Genomic DNA, 5,897 nt, shown 5'->3' on the forward strand with positions numbered 1-5,897 from the left:
GAAATAAAAGAGAAAATAAGGAAAGGGAAAAAGTAAGAAGAAGGGTAAGAAGAAAAAAAGAAAGCCAAACAAACAAGACAAAATAATATCAAAATTTCGTAATAAAGTCAGTCAGTTTAATAATTATGTTTTCAATGAAATGAGACATAAAAGAATTGAAACAAGTAAAAAGGGCTATATCTTAGTTAAAAGAAATAGAGGGAAGCTCCGAGACAATAACAAGTGTAAAAAAAAAACAGAAAAGACTTTGAAACACTCTGAACACGAGCATAATAAAAAAAATGGGAATAAGCGAGGACAATTAGCTGAGGGACCCCCCTCTCTCTATAGTAATTTATCTATCTATCAAACTCGCATATACATTGAGAAGAAATTCTTACTAATCAAAATATTGCGAGCAAAAAGCATGAGCTGACATTTTTTTAAATATTCAAAACTGATAGAGAGACACATTTTGAACAATTCATGAAACATAATAATAATTCATTATAGCTACCAATCGGATTGCGACAAGATCTGAGAATTAGAAATTCATTAAAAGCATAAAATTGTATAACATTAAAATAAGACGGGCGCAACGCATGAGCTAAAGCTTTATATACCAATAAAAAAATTGGAAATTTTTAGCGTTTTCGGTAGTCATGAAAAAGATTGATATTTCATGAAAGCTCAAATTCCGAGGAGGAATATTTTTTATTAATTGACTTAATTAAAAAAAGGCTGTTCTAATTAAGCCCCATTTAATATTTGATTATAAGTCTCGTTAAACAGTAAAAGAGGAAAAAATAAAGCATATTGTGTTCCTCAATTCTCTTTCTCTTTAACCCTATTTTATTTTTATTTATTTATTTATTTTTTTTTTTTGGGGGGGGGGGAGGTATTTTGGTTTAAAAAATGAGAAAAAACAATAATTGCTGGCTAGTGGGTGTAGTGGTAGGGACACCCCGCCCCCCCCCCCCCCCCCCCCCCGTAGTTACGCAAACATGGGACCAAATTATCCTACTTGTCCAAGGCGAATCTTGTGCAATCAATTAAATGTTATTTTTGAGAAAATTAAAGCTTGCGCTGTTTAAATTCAATCTCTTTCACCTAAATTTGCGATGAATGCTAGCATTATGAAATATATAATTATCAACGTCTGGCGAAAAGAATAACCAACCGATCAGCTGACGAGAACGCGTATCACGTGATCTGCATATCAGCTTCGATCGCGAGTCAGAAGTGAAGAGCAACTGGCAATAAAATCTGGAAAAATTCGTCAAAATGTAAGTTCCCCTTCATTTCTTTCAATTTTTTTTATTGCTAACATTAACAATGTATTCAATTAGTGAAATCGAAATGTAATGATTAGACAGTACGATAGCTTGTAGTTTTGATAAAATACAAAAATAATCATCTTCACAAAGATTTCTGACACAAAATACTACTGATGTCGCCTATGAGGTCCATACATGTAATGTTTGGACCTCATTGCCTTGCCCTTGGTACTAGGAGTGATTGGTACTAGTAGGGATCCCAAAACGAAAATCTAATTTTTTTAATCTATGTTTAAAAGCATTGAAAAGTACCTCACCTGAATCAGCATATTAAAAAACCTCAAGTGAATGACTTTTAGTGTTCCAAAGAGATCTAAATATCTGTTAATCTGAGGCTAAAGTTGGTCCGAATTGTGACAGATTTGTGTACAAATTTAATTTTGAAATTTCGTCGACACGTATTCACAGAGCTCGGCACTGAACGAGGGATTGTGGGCGTGTCCTTTCTCGCCTCGGCGTATTGTTACGTAAATACACAACTCGAACGAAAGTGCGTTCACCGTCCCAGTTAGTCTCGGATCCGAGCTTATCCAAATAAACAATGATTAAATAACAACAAAAAATAGAAAGAAGAGAAAAGAGAAAATAAATGGCTCAAATGCAGTCGTTTGGTGACGGATAGTATGCTGTGACCTCTTGCTGATATAAGGATTAGATATGACAAGTTTTATGCCATGATAACTAAAGCATGGGGGGCGGGGGCACTCTGACTTTCAAAATAATTAATTCTTTAAACATCTATATCTAGGCAAGGGAGGGTCCAGGATTTTCCAAAGGGGGGGGGGCACTATTAGCGGCGGCAGTCAAAAAATTTAGGGGGGCACCAAAATCTTTGACAAAAAAAGGTTTTCAAAGGGGGGGGGGACCGAAAAAAAAAATTAGCAAAAAAAAGGGTAACAACGTCCCCCCATAGGCAGCGGGGGGGGGGTCGTGTCCCCCCTAAATTTGAGGTGGGGGGACAATCGCCCCCCCCCCCCTAATTTTTTTGTTGATAACCTTTTTTTTTTGCTTGACAATTTTTTTTCCTGCGTGCCCCCTAAATTCCAGTGGACCCCCCCCCCCCTAAAAATTTCATGTGGTCTCCCCTAAAATTTGGGTTGATAAACTTTTTTTTGGTGGGGGGCCTATGGAGGGCATATTTTCCCGATGCAAATTTGATAAGCATTACAAAATGTTTTTACAAAAAATTCAAAGTCATTTCGTCCCTAAAAATTTACAAGCAAAAAAATTGGGCCTATATATATCCTCACTTTCAAGGGGGCATGCTTGGGTAAAAAGGGCATGCTAATGTTACAAATTACAATTTTGGCTCTCGATAATTATGCCCCTTGGATCCACCAGTAATCTAAGGGGAATTTTTTGTTTTTAGTTTTGATATGGCTACCTTCTCGGAGGGCGTCCTCGCCGCGGTAGCTGGATAGTGCTGCAAAAGAGTAGGCCTTATACATCTTTTGCAGCATTAACTGACACTCCGAGACTTATAATTTAACCTTATACTTAAAAATGAATAATACAAAATAAAACATAACACTTGTTTTTAGAGAAAGTTGATGTCAAAATATATTCAGTCTGGGGCATGAAGACTTGGAACTCTGCCCCATATCATTGTACTTGCCTCGCTCGATTTGTATCATAATTTTTTTTTTAAATGTTTCCACAATAAAATATAGATCTAAGTACAATGGCCAGAAATAATAGTACGAATAAACTAGCAGAATTTGTATCATATCACCCATATTATTGAACGCCAATAAAGGCAGTTTCTAAAACTTGTTTGCTTTATCCCACTTTTCCACTAAGATCTATCCCTTTTGCGTGTCATATAAAAGCAATTTTGTGCGCAGATCTAGCGTAACGGTGGGACCACATGCAGTCATTAATAGGTCTCTTAAATTTGTTTTCAACATATGATGTCTCATGCTTTCTTTAAAATTAATAAATTAGAATCCTTGTATATGGCCCTGAGAAGTGGGGTGCTCGGGTTGTTACCCCCAAGATTTTTTTTTTTTTTGCTGGTGGTGCGTTTTTTGTACACGTACGGCAGGGGGAGTGGAGCGAAGTTGGGGGAATAGAAAAGGGGCACTTTTTAGTGCTTTTAGAAGTGGATCATTGAGCCCCCGCCTATCCCCTGGATCGCCGCCCCTGCACCAGAGGCAGCACCCCCCTGGAAATCAGTTTAGTATGATATTCGACCAAAATCAACTTATCTTTAGAGAGATAATCTCTTTCTTTTGGCTTTTTTTTTCAAAGCCAGCAACCCCTCTTTAAAAGATTTCTTTTCGGGCAATCCTCATGATTATCTCAAAAATTTGAACATTTTTTCTTCAAAGCATCTTTATAGTGACGGATGGTATAATCATATTACTAGCAGTGGCGGTATGGCCAACCCCCCCCCCCCCTCCCAGTTTTTTTTTCAAGTAGTTTAAAACAGGAAGAAGAATTACATAGATTTTTGTACCAAATTATTTTCATTAATGATTTTATTGGTAAAAATACCCCCCAAAAAAAAAAAAAAAAAAAAATCAATTTTTCATGTTTATCCCCACTTTCAAAACTATTCCTCGGTTCCTGGAAGAATGGAGAGATGGATGGAAAGAGAGAAATAAATAGGATGAAGGGTGGATCCAGCTTTCGCCAAGGGGGGGGGGGTTCTTTCACCCATATTTTTCCCCAATCGGCCGCGCGAAGATGATTTATGTTTGTTTCTTTGAATAAAATGTCACTTCTTAGCTTTTGTCTTATAAATCAACATAAATATATAATATCATAACTCTTTTTTATATAATGCGAGCGCAAAGCGCGAGCTAATTTATCATTAAAAAATATGTGTTTTTTCCCCAAAGTTTGAAATTTCTGGGCAATGTTTATCATGAAAAAGATGTGTATGCAACTAAATAATTACTAAGAACGCGAAGCGCGAGCAGAATTGAAATAATAGGCACTTTTTGTAACTTAAACAGGATAGGTATATAACTTAGCAATTGATGCGAAGCGCGAGCACAAAATTGGAAGACCTAAAAACAAGACATGTCTATTCATGTATTTTAAATCATGCATGGAAAGGATATCAAATTTCCGATCTTTGTTAAAGCGCGAGCATAAGATTTTTGTTTACGTTTTCAACTGATCAAAAAGGTACCTGTTAAGGACTGCTTATTTCACTTAGCCATGGGGAGACGTTACATATTTCAACAATAAAATCATGCAAGCGCGAGCCGATTTTTTGGGGGGGACTGTGGAGCCGTGATATGTGCAAACGCCGGGATATGTGCAAACAACGGTATTTGTGCAAACAACGGAATTTGTGCAAACCCCACGCCGGGAAATGTGCAAATCTGTCAAAATTTATCAACGGCATCTGTGCAAACGTGACGACGGGATATGTGCAAATGAACAATTTTCACGGGAAAAGTGCAAACCTCCGGGATATGTGCAAATCACTGCATTTATCCATATTAAGGCTATTTCTCATGAAATGTCTCATAAAATTACTGTTAAAAATGAGAAACATGCCTGCATAAGGGAGAAGCTACAGTGACATCGGCAATTAAACGCTTTTCAGAGAGGCAGGGGGGGGGGGCACCAACCTTAAATTGAAGATCCACTATCGTTTGGAATGACATGGATGTAGAGTGTAGTCTTTTAATGCTCCAGACCCGGTCATTTAATAATTTGAAGATCCTTCTGAACTAAGATGCTGTACTAAAGCATACATAAGGAGCATAGCCATTCAAAAGTAATAAAAAAAACTGCAACACCTCACCGTCTACCAAATTAAGACCTTGTAGAAATGAGTACAGAATGTAGTCTTTACCCTAGACCTTGTTGTATCAATAACACAAAATCAAATTTAATACCTCACCGTTTAGTTCCTATGGAATAAGTTGTTGTAGTTGTTGTTTTAGCTTATACGGCGCGTGTCATTCAGTAGTGAATATTTGCGCCAAAAAAAACCACATCCAAAAGACCACATCCACCGAGCCGGATTCGAACCAGCGACAAAAGGTTAACAGTTGTCAATCATCTACAGTCCTCCGCTCTACCAACTGAGCTATCGGTGGTTACTGGATTTAAAGTGTAGTCTTTACTCCAGACCGGGTGATGAAACAAATTCAAAACTATTTAAGCCCCGCCATCTTCCACTACTAAGACTCTGTTATAAAGAACGTGTATATAACGTATTCTCAATTCTCCAGACCCGTTTATTTACACAAATTTTCAAGACCCCACAGTCCCATTCCTGTTTAAAAAAGATGGATATAAAGCGTTGTCTTTTCTCCAGACCTTTGATTAAAAAACCTTCAGAATTAAGACCCAAGACTAAGACTCCGTTATAACGCAAGGGTACATATCGTAGTCTTTACTCCAGACCCGTTTACAAAATTATGTTATAATCTTCAAAAATAAGACCCTGTAAGAAAGCATGGATATAAGAGCACAGTCTTTACCCCAGACGCTGTTATTAAAAAAAATTAGGAGATCTTCAATTTGACGACCCCACCGTCTCATCTCTGTGGGAAAAAATGGATATAGAGTGTAGTCTTTACTCCAAACCTGGTGATTAAAAAAACTTAAATACTA

General features: G+C 37.1%; 1 non-coding gene across 1 annotated transcript; it reads right to left on the bottom strand.

The window, feature by feature from the left end:
* Positions 1–5,288: 5,288 nt before the first annotated feature.
* On the bottom strand, positions 5,289–5,377 carry TRNAY-GUA (transfer RNA tyrosine (anticodon GUA)). Its single transcript is given in 2 exon segments — positions 5,289–5,324; positions 5,341–5,377. It is a non-coding gene; the product is annotated as a tRNA-Tyr (tRNA).
* Between the last annotated feature and the right edge of the window lie 520 nt (positions 5,378–5,897).

Source organism: Lytechinus pictus, chromosome 11 (assembly GCF_037042905.1).
Source record: "Lytechinus pictus isolate F3 Inbred chromosome 11, Lp3.0, whole genome shotgun sequence".
Classification (NCBI taxonomy): Eukaryota; Metazoa; Echinodermata; class Echinoidea; order Temnopleuroida; family Toxopneustidae; genus Lytechinus; species Lytechinus pictus.